Raw genomic sequence first — 15,386 nt, forward strand, 5'->3', positions numbered from 1 at the left:
ATCATTAGCATCATGGATATTCAAGGAATTCATACTAACATTGCAATCATGCTCATCATTCAAATATTTAGTGCCGAACATTTTATAGATTTCTTCTTCTAGCACGTGAGCACAATTATCCTTTCCATCATACTCACGAAAAATATTAAAAAGATGAAGCGTACGAGGCAAACTTAATTCTATTTTTTTGTAATTTTCTTTTATAGACTAAACTAGTGATAAAACAAGAAACTAAAAGACTCGATTGCAAGATCCAAAGATATACCTTCAAGCACTCACGTCCCCGGCAACGGCGCCAGAAAAGAGCTTGATGTCTACTACACAACCTTCTTCTTGTAGACGTTGTTGGGCCTCCAAGTGCAGAGGTTTGTAGGACAGTAGCAAATTTCCCTCAAGTGGATGACCTAAGGTTTATCAATCCATAGGAGGCGTAGGACGAAGATGGTCTCTCTCAAGCAACCCTGCAACCAAATAACAAATAGTCTCTTGTGTCCTCAACACACCCAATACAATGGTAAATTGTATAGGTGCACTAGCTCGGCGAAGAAATGGTGATACAAGTGGTATATAGATGGTAGATAAAGGTATTTGTAATCTGAAATTATAAAAACAGCAAGGTAACTAATGATAAAAGTGAGCGTAAACGGTATTGCAATGATAGGAAACAAGGCCTAGTGTTCATACTTTCGCTAGTGCAAGTTCCCTCAACAATACTTACATAATTGGATCACATAACTATCACTCAACATGCAACAAAGAGTCACTCCAAAGTCACTAATAGCGGAGAACGAACGAAGAGATTATGGTAGGGTACGAAACCACCTCAAAGTTATTCTTTCCAATCAATGCGTTGGGCTATTCCTATAAGTGTCACAAACAGCCCTAGAGTTCGTACTAGAATAACACCTTAAGACACAAATCAACCAAAACCCTAATGTCACCTAGATACTCCAATGTCACCTCAAGTATCCGTGGGTATGATTATACGATATGCATCACACAATCTCAGATTCATCTGTTCAACCAACACAAAGGACCTCAAAGAGTGCCCCAAAGTTTCTACCGGAGAATCACGATCAAAACGTGTGCCAACCCCTATGCATAGGTTCCCAAGGTCACGAAACCCGCAAGTTGATCACCAAAACATACATCAAGTGGATCATAGAATACCCCATTGTCACCACAGGTATCCCACGCAAGACATACATCAAGTGTTCTCAAATCTTTAAAGACTCGATCCGATAAGATAACTTCAAAGGGGAAACTCAATTCATTACAAGAGAGTAGAGGGGGAGGAGAAACATAAGATCCAACTATAATAGCAAAGCTCGTGATACATCAAGATCGTATCATCTGAAGAACACGAGAGAGAGAGAGAGATCAAATACATAGCTACTGGTACATACCCTCAGCCCCGAGGGAGAACTACTCCCTCCTCGTCATGGAGAGCACCGGGATGATGAAGATGGCCACCGGAGAAGGATTGTCCCCTTCGGCAGGGTGCCGGAACGGGTCTAGATTGGCTTTCGGTGGCTATGGAGACTTCTAGCGGCGGAACTCCCGATCTATTGTGCTCACAGATGTTTTTAGGGTATATGGAGATATATAGGCGGAAGAAGTACGTCAGGGGGGCCACGAGGGGCTCACGAGGGTGGAGGGCGCGCCCCCTGCCTCGTGACCTCCTCGCAGATCTCCCGACATGCACTCCAAGTCTTCCGGGCTTCTTTCATTCCAAAAATGAGTTCCGTGAAGTTTCAGGTCAATTGGACTCCGTTTGATTTTCCTTTTCTTCGAAACCCTAAAACAGGGTAAAACAGAAACTGGCACTGGGCTCTTGGTTAATAGGTTAGTCCCAAAAATGATATAAAAGTGTATAATAAAGCCCAATATTGTCTAAACAGTAGATAATATAGCATGGAGCAATCAAAAATTATAGATACGTTGGAGACGTATTAGCATCCCCAAGCTTAATTCCTGCTCGTGCTCGAGTAGGTAAATGATAAAAACAGAATTTTTGATGCGGAGTGCTACTTGGCATAATTTCAATGTAATTCTTCTTAATTGTGGCATGAATATTCAGATCCATAAGATTCAAGACAAAAGTTTAATATTCACATAAAAACAATAACACTTCAAGCATACTAACTAAGCAATCATGTCTTCTCAAAATAACATGGCCAAAGAAAGCTATCCCTACAAAATCATATAGTCTGGCTATGCTCTATCTTCACCACACAAAATATTTAAATCATGCACAACCCTGATGACAAGCCAAGCAATTGTTTCATACTTTTGATATTCTCAAACTTTTTCAATCTTCACGCAATACATGAGCATGAGCCATGGATATAGCACTATAGGTGGAATAGAGTGGTGGTTGTGGAGAAGACAAAAAGGGAGAAGATAGTCTCACATCAACTAGGCGTATCAACGGGCTATGGAGATGCCCATCAATAGATATCAATGTGAGTGAGTAGGGATTGCCACGCAACGGATGCACTAGAGCTATAAGTATATGAAAGCTCAAAAAGAAACTAAGTGGGTGTGCATTCAACTTGCTTGCTCACGAAGACCTAGGGCATTTTGAGGAAGCCCATCATTGGAATATACAAGCCAAGTTCTTTAATGAAAGATTCCCACTAGTATATGAAAGTGACAACATAGGAGACTCTCTATCATGAAGATCATGGTGCTACTTTGAAGCACAAGTGTGGTAAAAGGATAGTAGCATTGCCCTTCTCTCTTTTTCTCTCATTTTTTGGGCCTTCTTTTTTATGGCCTCTTTTCTTTTCTTTTTTTATTTGGACTTCTTTGGCCTCTTTTATTTATTTATTTTCATCCGGAGTCTCATCCCGACTTATGGGGGAATCATAGTCTCCATCATCCTTTCCTCACTGGGACAATGCTCTAATAATGATGATCATCACACTTTTATTTACTTACAACTCAAGAATTACAACTCGATACTTAGAACAAGATATGACTCTATATGAATGCATCCAGTGGTGTACCGGGATGTGCAATGATGCATGAGTGACATGTATGAAAGAATTATGAACGGTGGCTTTGCCACAAATACAGTGTCAACTACATGATCAAAAAAATGAATACTCCCCCGGCTAGCTGGGACCCACCTTGGTGGGAGGCTGACTTGTGGGCCTAGTAAGTTGACGGGGACGAAGGGCTTTGTCATCTTAGTCAATATGAACGATTCTAGCTCCAGTGACCATACGATGTCCATCCAACGGCCGTAGTGCTTCTTCAACCTCTAGTCTTCTTGCTCCAGCCGCCCAAAGCAGCGCCGGTTGTGTCGCATGCTCCTGCCTCCCGTGACCGGCTGTGCTGCCGCAGAGGCCTCACCGCCCCCTACTATTCCCACCGCTAGCCAGGCCCTGCGGCGACGGCAGCCTCACACCGCAACCGAACCAGTGAACCCTCGTACTCCTCTCCGTGCGGGCTTCCACTGTTGCGTCTTCCCCGGCTCCGCGTCGTCCCCTTCCTAGGCCTCGCCGTCGTCCACCGCCGTGGTGCTCTCCGTGCAGCATGGTCATCGTGGTCAAGGAACGACTTCCATCGGAAGAGACTATACGTGGAAAGGCTGACAGTTGGGTCCACAGCCACAACCCAGTTTTTTTGTGATTTGCTAAGTAAGTCGCTTTGTCAGGCCTGTTGGGCTGCAAATCTTTCAAGACGAGGAGAGCTTTCATTCGACTGGTCGAGAAAATGGCCCATCAGTAATGGGAAATGGGCTGTACATTTTTAAAACACATCAAACTGGCAATTAGTTTCAACTATCTTTTTTTTCATTTCAAGATTTTAAATTACATTAATTTTTATGCATGGAGAATTTGTTGGATTTTATATTGATATACATTTATTTATAAAATCAGTTTGAATGTGAGTCGAAATTTTGGGATTAAAAACAGTTCGGACCGCACCGAAATATGCAAAATTTCATATAATTTTTTACCGTGGCCACAATATGGGTTGTAATGCTAACAAAAAGAATATAGGCTCCAAAAAACCTTAAGAATTAGCAAATGGGCTGTAAATTATTAGAAATAATGGCAGATGGATTGTATGCTATTTTCCACATATTTGAGGCTTTCCTAAAAAAAGGTTGACGCACAAGCACTGACTGTTGGATGTCCATCCAACGGCCATCGTGCTTCTTCAATCTCTGCTCTTCCTGCTCCAGCCGCTCAAACAAGCGTCGACAGGACTGCCTGCTCCCTCCTCCCCGTGGCCGGCTATGCTGTCGTGCAGGCCTCACCGCCCCACTGTACTCCCATCGCTGGCCTAGCCATCCCTCTACTCGCCCAAACCTGCTGTTATTCTCTGGCGACGGCAGACAAACCAGTAAACCCTCGTACAGTTGTACTCCCTCCGCGTGGGAAACAACTGCCGAGTCTTCCCTGCCTCCGTGTCGTCCCCTTCCTAGGCCTTGCCGTCATCCACCGCCGTGGTGCTCTCGGCGTGGCGTGGTTAATGTGGTCAATGACTGACTTACATCGGAAGAGTACTGTGCGTGGAGACGCTGACAGCTGGGTGCACGGCCGCAGCAAGGAAGTGCCTCCTTATTACACACAAAATAATTATTCCTCCACCTAACAGCAGGGACCCACCGGACGGGCCACCGTATTTTGCGAAAAAACGTTTCCCCCCTGACTGCTAGGACCCGCCAGCTACACCTTCGCACGCAAGGAAGTGCGTCCGGGCAAAAAAAATAAAACGATTCGCCCCCCTGACTGCTGGGACCCACCAGCTACATCTTCGCACGCAAGGAAGTGCCTGACAGTCGGGACCCAGCTGGTCGAAGCGTATGTAGCGTTGTCATTCTGGTCGTGAACATGTACGTACATATATACTGGTGGATGTAGAGGCGCGCACGTGTCGTAGTAGAGGCGCGCACGTAGCATGTACACGTACGTACAGCGGCCAGGGTGCAAGAAAGAAAATATGGCCACATATGTGTACATACGGGCGGGGTCTCGAACGCCTACTCGCACATACGTACGGCGAGGGCTCGTTGACATGGCTGGGTCGGAACAGAGAAACAGCGTCGTCGTCGTGTTCATGGGGAGGCAACAGAATGCGTCGTGTTCATGGGGAGGCAACGGAATGCGTCGTGTTCATCGGGAGGCAACGGAACGCGTGGGAGCCAACCGGCTGGGTCAGAACGGAATGCGTGGTCGTGTTCATCGGGATGGCTTGGACGGAACAGGCGATGGAAACGAGGCCTGGCGTACCGCAGAACGGAGGAAACGACCTTGTGTTCGACCGGCCACGTTCGAAACAGGATCCTGTTCATCGGAGGGGTCTGGCGTACCGCAAAACGAACAAAACGGACCTCCTATGGTCAAAAAGGTGATCCTGTTGATATGGAGGGGTGTGGCGTACCGCAAAACGGACGAAACGGACCTCCTACGGTCGAAACGGGGGTCCTGTTGATCGGGAGGGGTGTGGCGTACCGCAAAACGGATGAAACGGACCTCCTACGGTCGAAACGGGGGTCCTGTTCATCGGGAGGGGTGTGGCGTGCCGCAAAACGGGGCTCCACGGGATACTGTTCATCTCCACCGTCGACCTCCTCCAGCCTCCACAGGCTACCGTCGACCTCCTCCAGCCTCCACGGGCTCCTCTTCATCCAGCCTCCACCGCGCGCTACTCCACCGGCTACTGTTCAACCACCCCTCCACGGGCACCCCTCCACCGTCTACTGTTCATCCAGCCCTCCACACCACCGGGTCCTATTCATCTAGAGGCAACTCCACCGCTCACTATTCATCCACCCCCCCCCCCCCCCCCGCAACGCTCACTGTTCATCCCAGAGGCAGCATCGATCGACTTCAGTTAGCAACAGTAGCGAAGGAATCGCTCGATCGGGTTCAGTTAACAGCCATCGATCGATCGCTCGGGTTCAGTAACGCGTAGCCTGCAGTGCAATCGCTCGGGTTCAGTTAGATCCCAATGCCTCGCTTGGGTTCAGTTAGAGCCAACGCCTCGCACACGCGCGCGTACGTGTACGAGAGAAACACGCATCGCTCGGCCCCCGACCTCCCACCGTAACCAGGAACTCCCCGAAATTTTCCTCACCCTCGCTTCTACCATGGTTTTTTCCGTCATGGACGGCCCAAAGAATGTCATGCAGCTGCGTCTCCGGCCTGCCCAGGACGAAAAGCCCATTTTCTGTCATGATTTTTTGTCATAGAAGTAGGAGCCCAACACATCTATGATGATACCGGGTTTTGTCACAATTATCGTCATAGAAGTGTCATATGTATGACAGAAAAAAATTTTGTTCGGCCCAAAATGTCACGGATGTTTTTTTTGTAGTGACTGTACTTCACCACCATTCCAACAAGTTTCCGCCCAGGTAGTTCATTAATTATCTTAGGTCCTATTTACTACAATGTCACTCAAACTTTACAATGATCACTCCCCAATCCGCGTCTACTTAGCGAAGCAACATAATGTAAAACGATGACGACAATGTTATATGGTTCAGACCTACCTCAATGAACTACTGGTTGAAAAGCATAGTTATGCGGCATCAATTCCTACCATGCAGTCCTACCGCAAAGAACTAAGTGCATAATAAAAACATAGGTAATGAAACATGATCAAGATGCAACTTGCCTTGGTACTGCTAGTTGAATTCTAAAGACTGATAATATTCTGCTTCGCACTCCGGGCAATCTATCGCAAAGAAGATAAACAAACATAAGCAAACATTTCAAAAAACCAAGAAGAACATGCGAAGCAAGAAGTCTCGGAAAAACCAAATGAACATACAACACACTAAGCTACCACAAAAATATTCTAAATAGAAAACAACATAAGCCTATGGTTCAAAAAGTGATGTGAACTATAGTGCATACTATGCATACTAGTAAAAATATTAATAGACAGATTCTAGTGTGTGAAAATTATTGTGACAAAGGTCCAGGTGATAGGGTTTGGCTACGGTGACAAAGTGCAAAAAGAAACAACTTAATCGGAGCTTCGGTTTGGGAGATATGGCCATTTGAAATTTGAATTCGAATCTGAATAAATTCAAATTTGAATCTCACAAAAGTTTGCAAATGGGATACCACTGGATAGATCTAAACATGAAGAAGAATTTTCCGTTGGTTTCATCGAGTTTGGATCTACGGTTAAAAAGTTGTGGCTACTCGAAGTTCAGGGACTAATCTGCTAATTACATGGACTAAACAGAGAAGAAAACTATCACAAACAAGTCCCTGGCCACGTGGCGGATTGCGGGTGGCTGAGCAGCGTCCGCTGCGGAGGCTATACGGCGAACGGCCGCTAAATAAGAAAAACAACGGCGGCGGCTAACTAAAGAAAAGCCGACGTTCGGTTTAAATAAAACCGCACGGTCTAAGGGAACCATGGTTAACCGCGTACCTCTTCCCAAAATTAAATAAAAAAACGAACCTAATCTAATCTGGGCCATCCATGGTAGATCAAACGGGCGAGGGTGGGGTGGTGGCTCACAGTGGGTGGTGGTGGTGGCCGGCGAAGATGAAGACGGCGGCGCGGAGTCGGTGACGGAGGGGGCGGCGACTGCGGTGGTCCTCGTCGACGGGGAGGTGCGGTGAGTCGAGGGCGTCGCGAAGGTGGTGTCGGCGTTCGTCGGCAGCGTTGGGACGGGGCGAGGTGAAGACGGCGGGGCTCGGTGCTCCGGTGGCTCCGGCATCGACGGTGCGGTGGCTCCGACGGTACCTAGGGGCAAAAAATGTGTCAAACAGATGCGCGTTGTTGCGGGAAACCAATTGACAAAGGAATGAGAGCTAGGGGGTGCCACAGACGTCGAAATGGACGATGAAGTGGCGCGGCTCCGGCGAGATGTGAACAGCGGCACCGAGCGGTACAGGCGGCGTGGGAAGAAGCGGGACGGCGAGGTTGGAAGAGGGGGTCCTGGCCTTTATATAGGCGCAGCTAGGAGCGCTACGGGGCTGCAGATGAGCCTCATCCGCGAGGGAGCCGAGCGGCGGTTGTGGGGGCACGGCGAGGATGTTTATTCCGCGGGCTGTGGGAGGTTGGGGACGAGCTGACGAGCGGGGCCTGCCTGGTAGCGGCAGCGAGAGGAGGCGAGGCTGGGCGCATGCGGGGCGGTCGACCGACGCGGAGGCGCCGAGCGCTGGGGCGCTGGCCTTGGGCCAAATGGCCAGCTGGGCCGGTCAGGGCGCTCCTGGGCCGAACCCAATTTCGGTCCAGGCGGGTGAGTGCGTGTGTGTGTTTTTTAAAAAAAAAACGAAGACTAAAGTGGCCCTAAATAAATTCAAACTAATTTGCAAAAACACCACAATAATTTCTAAAATAACTATACAATATTTAGAGCCTAATGAACATTAACTACATCAGAGATAATTTTGAAAATATTTTCCTAATGCAGTTAATGCACTTTTTGCAAATAAAAAAATACCAATAAACTGCAAAACTTCAAATAATATTCAAAATAAAATTTCCCACTCTTTTATATTTTGAGGAAGTCATCTTATCCCCTCTCATTTGTTTTTCTCGAGTGGAAAAATATTATTTGAATATTTTAAAAACTCCAAAATGCAAAGAAATATGATATGCATTGCATGATTCTATTAACATCCAAATTTAATAAAAATTGGGATGGTACAAACCTACCCCCCTTAAGATGAATCTCTTCCTCGAGATTCGGGTTGGCCAGCAAAAAGGTGTGCATGGTCCTGTCTAAGATCTTCCTCTCGTTCCCAAGTGGCTTCCTCCTCGGTGTGGTGACTCCACTGAACCTTGCAGAACTTGATGATCTTGGTGCGAGTGATCCTCTCTATAGTCTCAAGAATCATAATAGGCTTCTCCTCATAAGTCAGATCATTCTCCAACTAAATTGCCTCCAGTGGCACTGTATCTCTCAAAGGAATGTCCGCCATCTCTGCATGACACTTCTTCAGCTGGGAAACATGAAACACATCATGAACTCCTGACAAAGCCTCCGGTAATTCCAACTGGTATGCAACCTCTCCTCTATGTTCCAGAACTCTGTATGGTCCCACAAATCGTGGTGCTAACTTTCCTTTGACTCTAAATCTCTTAATGCCTCGAAGTGGAGACACTCGAAGATATGCTCTATCTCCCACTTCATAGATCACTTCCTTGCGTTTAGCATCGGCATAACTCTTCCACCTTGACTGAGCTATCTTAAGTCTGTCACGAATCAACTTGACCTTCTCCTCAGAATCCCTGATCAAATCAGGTCCAAAAAACTTGCGATCTCCAACTCCATTCCACATCAAAGGTGTCCTGCATTTCCTTCCATACAATGCCTCGAAAGGGGCCATCTGCAAACTGGCTTGGTAGTTGTTGTTGTACGAGAACTCTGCATAGGGTAAGTTATCATCCCAACTAGACCCATAGTCTAGCGCACAAGCTCTCAACATGTCCTCCAGAATCTGATTGACTCTCTCTGTCTGCCCATCAGTCTGCGGATGGAAGGCTATACTAAACTCTAGCCTGGTACCCAAAGTTTCGTGTAACTGTTTCCAAAACTTTGAGGTAAACTGTGTTCCTCTATCTGATACGATGCTCCTCGGAACTCCATGCAGACATACGATCCTGGTCATATATATCTTTGCCAGCTTAGCACTTGTATAGGTGGTCTTCACTGGAATGAAGTGAGCAACCTTGGTCAAACGATCAACTATCACCCAAATGGAATCATAACCTGAACGAGTCCTGGGTAACCCCGTGATAAAGTCCATACCAAGTTTATCCCATTTCCAATCAGGTATCGGCAACGACTGAAGTAATCCTGCCGGTTTCTAATGTTTTGCCATTACTCTCTGACATACATCACATATTGCCACATACTCGGCAATTTCTCTCTTCATACCAGCCCACCAAAAACTTTCCTTCAAGTCCAAATACATCTTGGTGTTGCCTGGATGTATTGAATATGGTGAGTCGTGAGCCTCCTGAAGAATCAACTTCCTGATCTCCGGGTCATTGGGTACACAAATTCGTTGCTCAAACCATATGGTTCCATGTTCATCCTCACAGAATCCTTCTACTTTCCCTTTGCTCATCATTTCCTTGATCTCAGCAATACCTTGGTCCAACTTCTAGGCTTCTCTGATTCTTCCCAACAAGGTGGACTGTACCTCGAGTGTAGCAACATAACCTCTGGGAACTATTTCCAACTGTAGGTCTCTAAGCTCATCACATAACTCCTGAGGTAAACCTCCTACTGTAAGGGTATTAACATAACTCTTACGGCTCAAAGCATCTGCCACAACATTGGCCTTTCCTGGATGATAATGCAGACTCATGTCATAATCCTTTATAAGTTCCAACCATCTCCTTTGCCTGAGATTCAACTCCTTCTGCGTGAAGATATACTTCAAACTCTTGTGATCCGTGTAAACTTCACAACGATTCCCAATAAGATAGTGTCTCCATGTCTTGAGTGCATGCACTACAACTGCCAACTCCAAATCATGTGTGGCATAGTTCAACTCATGAGGTCAAAGCTGTCGCGAAGCATAACTACAACCTTTACCTCTTGCATAAGAACACCTCCAAGTCCCTGACGTGAAGCATCACAATACACCCGAAAGTCCTTGTGTACGTCAGGCAGGATTAGCACTGGGGCTGTGACCAAACGCTTCTTCAACTCTTGAAAGCTGGCTTCACACTCTTTAGTCCAAACGAACTTGGTGTCCTTCTTCAAGAACGTTGTCATGGGCCTTGCATTCTTGGAGAAATTTTCAATAAATCTCCGGTAATATCCTGCAAGTCCAAGGAAACTACGAATCTCGCCAACTGTGGTGGGTGCATTCCATTCTGTGACTGACTCTACCTTGGTAGGGTCCACTGCAATCCCTTCACCTGACACTACATGTCCAAGGAACCCGACTTCCTTGAGCCAAAACTCACACTTGCTGAACTTGGCATAAAGTTGATGCTCTCTGAGCTTCTCCAAAACTAAGTGCAGATGTTCAACATGTTCCTCCTTATTCTTGGAGTAAACCAATATGTCATCAATGAATACCACAACAAACTTATCCAAGAACCCCATGAATACCTTGTTCATCATGATCATAAAATAGGTAGGGGTATTAGTCAAACCAAAGGACATGATTGTATACTCAGAAAGCCCATACCTAGTGGTAAAAGCTGTCTTGGGTATATCCTTCTCACAGATCTTCAACTGGTGGTAACCCGATCGAAGATCGATCTTGGAGAAAACACTAGCTCCTTCTAGCTAGTCAAACAAGTCATCGATCATAAGCAGGGGATACTTGTTCTTGATGGCCACCTCGTTCAAAGAGCGGTAGTCCACACACATTCTTCAAGGTTCCATCCTTCTTCTCCACTAAGAGTACCGGGGCTCCCCAAGGTGATGAACTCAAGCGAATATACCCTTTCTCCAACAACTCCTTAATCTGTTTCTTGACTTCCTCCAAATCGTTAGCGGGCATCCGATACGGCCTCTTAGAGATAGGTCCTGTGCCTGGCAGCAACTCAATCAAAAACTCAATCTCCCGATCTAGCGGCATACCCGGTAACTCACCCGGAAATACATCAGGATAATCCTTCACCACTGGTACTTCTTCCTGGACAACTCCCGTAAGAGAGTTCACCTGAGTCCTCTTAGGCTTAAGCCTGGATACATACTTGATCCTCTTTTTCTCTAGGGTGGTGAGAAAAATCGATCTACTAGCATAGTCAATGTTTCCCTCATACTTGGACATCCAATCCATCCCTAGGATTACATCCAACCCTTGCGACTCTAGTATAATTATATCTGTGGGAAAAACATGTCCCCCTATGTTCAAAGGCAATTGGAAACATCTCTGACTAGCCATAGACTCGGCTCCTAGGGAACTCACTAGAATGGGTGACTTAAGAGCTATGGTAGGAAACTTATGTTTATCCACAAATCCCCTTGATATGAATGAATGCGATGCACCAGTGTAAAAAAGAATGAGTGTTGGAAATGAATTAACCAAGAACTTACCAATCACTGCGTTAGGCTGCTCATAAACCTCTTCCACATTGACATGATTCACATGCCCCTTAGTGAAAGGGTTGGGCTTCTTGCCTCCAGAATTCCCATTGCCATTTCCATCTCCATTCTGTGCCTCAGGACACTCGCTCGAGTAGTGACCTTTCTTATTGCACTTGAAGCAGGTGATGTGACTTAGATCCTTCTTCATCAGTGTAGAAGAGTTGAAATGCTGCTGATTGCCATTTCCTCCATTGCCATTGCCAATGCCATGCTTGTGACCATGGTGGTTGTGTCCATTTCCTCCATGATGAATGTGGCCTCCATGGTTATGGTGATTCCCTCCAAACTTGCTAGTGCCCGATCCAGAACTTCCTAAGTACGGGCTGTAGCGGGGTTTCTGTTGAACTCCAGAGTTATACTTCCCATGACCGTACTTCCTCTTACGATTCTCCATCTGCTCGTGCTTTCCTTCGAGAATGGTAGCCTTATCAACCAGCTCCTGATAGTCCGCAAAGGTCGCCACAATCAACTGAACTCCCAACTCATCGTTCAGTCCCTCCAGAAACTTCTCCTGCTTGGCTGCATCAGTGGCCACGTCCTCTGGGGCGTAACGAGCCAACTTACTAAACTCATCAACATACTGAGATACCGTGCGTCCTCCCTGGCGCAAGCTGCGGAACTCCTTCTTCTTCAGACTCATGGCTCCAGCTGAGACATGAGCAGTGCGGAACGCCTGCTGGAACTGAGTCCAAGTCACATTCTCCATGGGGTATGTGGTGGTGTAGTTCTCCCACCAAGAAGCTACCGGTCCATCCAGCTGGTGGGCAGCAAACTTCACCTTCTCAGCATCATTGCATCCTGCCGTGGCCAGCTCCCTTCCTATCTTGCGAAGCCAGTCATCTGCGACAATCGGCTCCGTGTTGCTGGAGAACATGGGTGGGTTCAGCCTCAGAAAACGGGTAAGACTGTCAACTGGGGGTGGCGGCAGTGGGTTGTTGTTGTTGTGGTGGTTCTGGTTCTGGTTCTGAATGAGCAACTGCATAAGAGCATTCTGCTGCTGGATCAATTGCATGAGCTCCGGCGGAAAGTTGAATCCGGGGTCACGTCTTGGAGGTATCTGATGGGTTTAGAGTGGATGAGGAGTTAGAATAGAATAAGGCCTAGTGAGTAAAATCACACTACCCATATGCACATGATAGCAATAAAACTTCAAATCACTCCAATTCAATTTCAAACAAAGAGGTTCACATGAATAATCAATCCTAAGGTAAGCCGTGTCACAAGATTTGACAAGGTCTTACAGATGAAATAAACTAATCGGATAACGAAATTGAATTTCTAAACTCTCATGGTGGTATAAAATCTAACTCTCATCAGATGAGGACAAGTCAACCATGTCGACATCGGGTGTCCTTGCATCACTCTCCGTGTCATCATCTCCGAGCTCATCATTTTGGTCCCTCTCCTGGCTGACATAGGACCGTACGAGTGATCCTCCTGGATGTTTTCTCCCTCATCCATCTTCTCCTCGGCCTCCTCAAGGTCAAGCTTCAGGTCATCGATCTTCTCCTGCAGTGCGTCCAGCTCTCCCTCATGCTCGATGCGAGCGTCCTGGAGCTCCTCCTCGAGCTCGGCCTTGCGGGTCATGAGGTTCTTGATGACAATCATGTTGTCGGACAGCTCTAGCTCCATCATGCGAATGTGCTCCTCCATGTCCTAGATATGGGATGCTATTGTCTCGTCCTCCAGGGTACGCACCACATCTCCATTTGCGGAGCAGCGTCCGTACATCACGAAGGAGGTCCTCTTGAGGTCTTCGTCATACAGCTCTCGAATGCGTCCAAGAGCAATGAGAGCAGCAATACCCGTGCCCAAGTGTCACACCCTAGCTAGTTCATGCATTAGAGTGTTGCATCATGCTTAAATTTTCCAGAAAACTGAAATGGGGATGACAGAACCCCCAGCACCCCCTGGAACAACTAGGGTTTACTAAAAACTTTTTCAATGAACCTGAAATGCCCTTCTAAAAAGCCCACCCTTTTTGTTTTGGGTTAAAACCTTTGACAAAAATGGTGCACATTTTTCTAGGACATCTTAAGGTCATTGGATTAATTCATATAGTATTTACATTTGGGCATTTAAATGCTATAAAATATTTTAAATGCTCAAATAATCATAAACTAAAATGTTTACTGTTGGATATATTCTAAGTAGCCATGACTAGTTTTATGATTTTTGGAAATGCCCTGGCATTTTTAATAAAGCCCTAAAGATACACAAATAATAGAAAATAAATAAAAACAGGAAAAGAGAGAGGGAAAGGAACTAACCTGGCTAGACCCCAGCAAGCCCACCTGGCTGGCCCAGTTGGCCAGCCCAGCCCATTGGCCTCCCCCCCTGTCGTCTTCCTCGCGACAGAAGGACGCCGGGCGCGTGCCCCGTGCGCGCGGCCACGCGCCTCGGCCACCTCCTGCTTGCCGCCCCCCCTCGACGCCTGGACGCCTCTGGGAGACGCCACGCACCCCCGTGGACCTCTCTTACTCTCTCCCGACCTTTCCCCCTCCTCTGCTCTCTCTCCCGCATGGCCCGAGCGGAGCTCGTCGCCGCTGACGCCGTTTGCCACGGCCACCGTGCTCCCCTCGCCTCCCTGCGCTGTCCACGGCCTCCGCCATCGTCCGACGCTCCACCCCACCCTGGCCCCAAGCGCTGGGACGTCCTGCATCGCCGGCTGCCTCGTCTTCTTCCTCCTCGGCCACCGAGGACCGCCGCCGTCGATTCATCGCCGCCAGGTCTTCCTTGAGCCCGCTGAGCAGCTCGTCGCACCGTCGTGAGCCCCTCTTCCTCTCCCCTCCTCTCTCAAGCTCGCACCCGTCCTGTAGCTCCATTTCTCGCCGCGGCCGAGAGCTTCTCGCCGCCGGCCATGGCGCGGCCGTGGCCACAGCCGCGCAAGCTCACAACGGAGCACCTCACCGTGCTCAGGAAGCCCCCAGGAATCTAACGCACACACCCACTCGCCCTCCCATGCATCGTAGCACCGACCCCGACCTCACCGAGCCCCGGCGACCGCCAAGGTCGATGCCGGCGACGACTCCAGCCACCCCAGGCCCAACCACTTACACCACTCGACACGGACGAGTGCCCGCGTCACATAGATGCCCTCCGCCGGCCAAATGGTCGCCAGAGGAGGAAACCCGCACCCCTCCGCCGTCCCTGGCCTTGCCGGCGACGAGCCCCGGGTCAACTTCGGCAAGTTTGACCCGGGTTGACCCCAGTTTGACCCCGCCCGAGTCAATGACATGTGGGGCCGGCTCCTAACTAAAATAGTTTAGTTTTTATTAATGCTAATCACACTATTAGGGGTTAATGACCTCGCTAACTAACTCTGTTTCACTGACAT

The sequence above is a fragment of the Triticum urartu genome, chromosome 3A (assembly GCF_056163025.1).
Source record: "Triticum urartu cultivar PI428250 chromosome 3A, HENAU_Tu73, whole genome shotgun sequence".
Classification (NCBI taxonomy): Eukaryota; Viridiplantae; Streptophyta; class Magnoliopsida; order Poales; family Poaceae; genus Triticum; species Triticum urartu.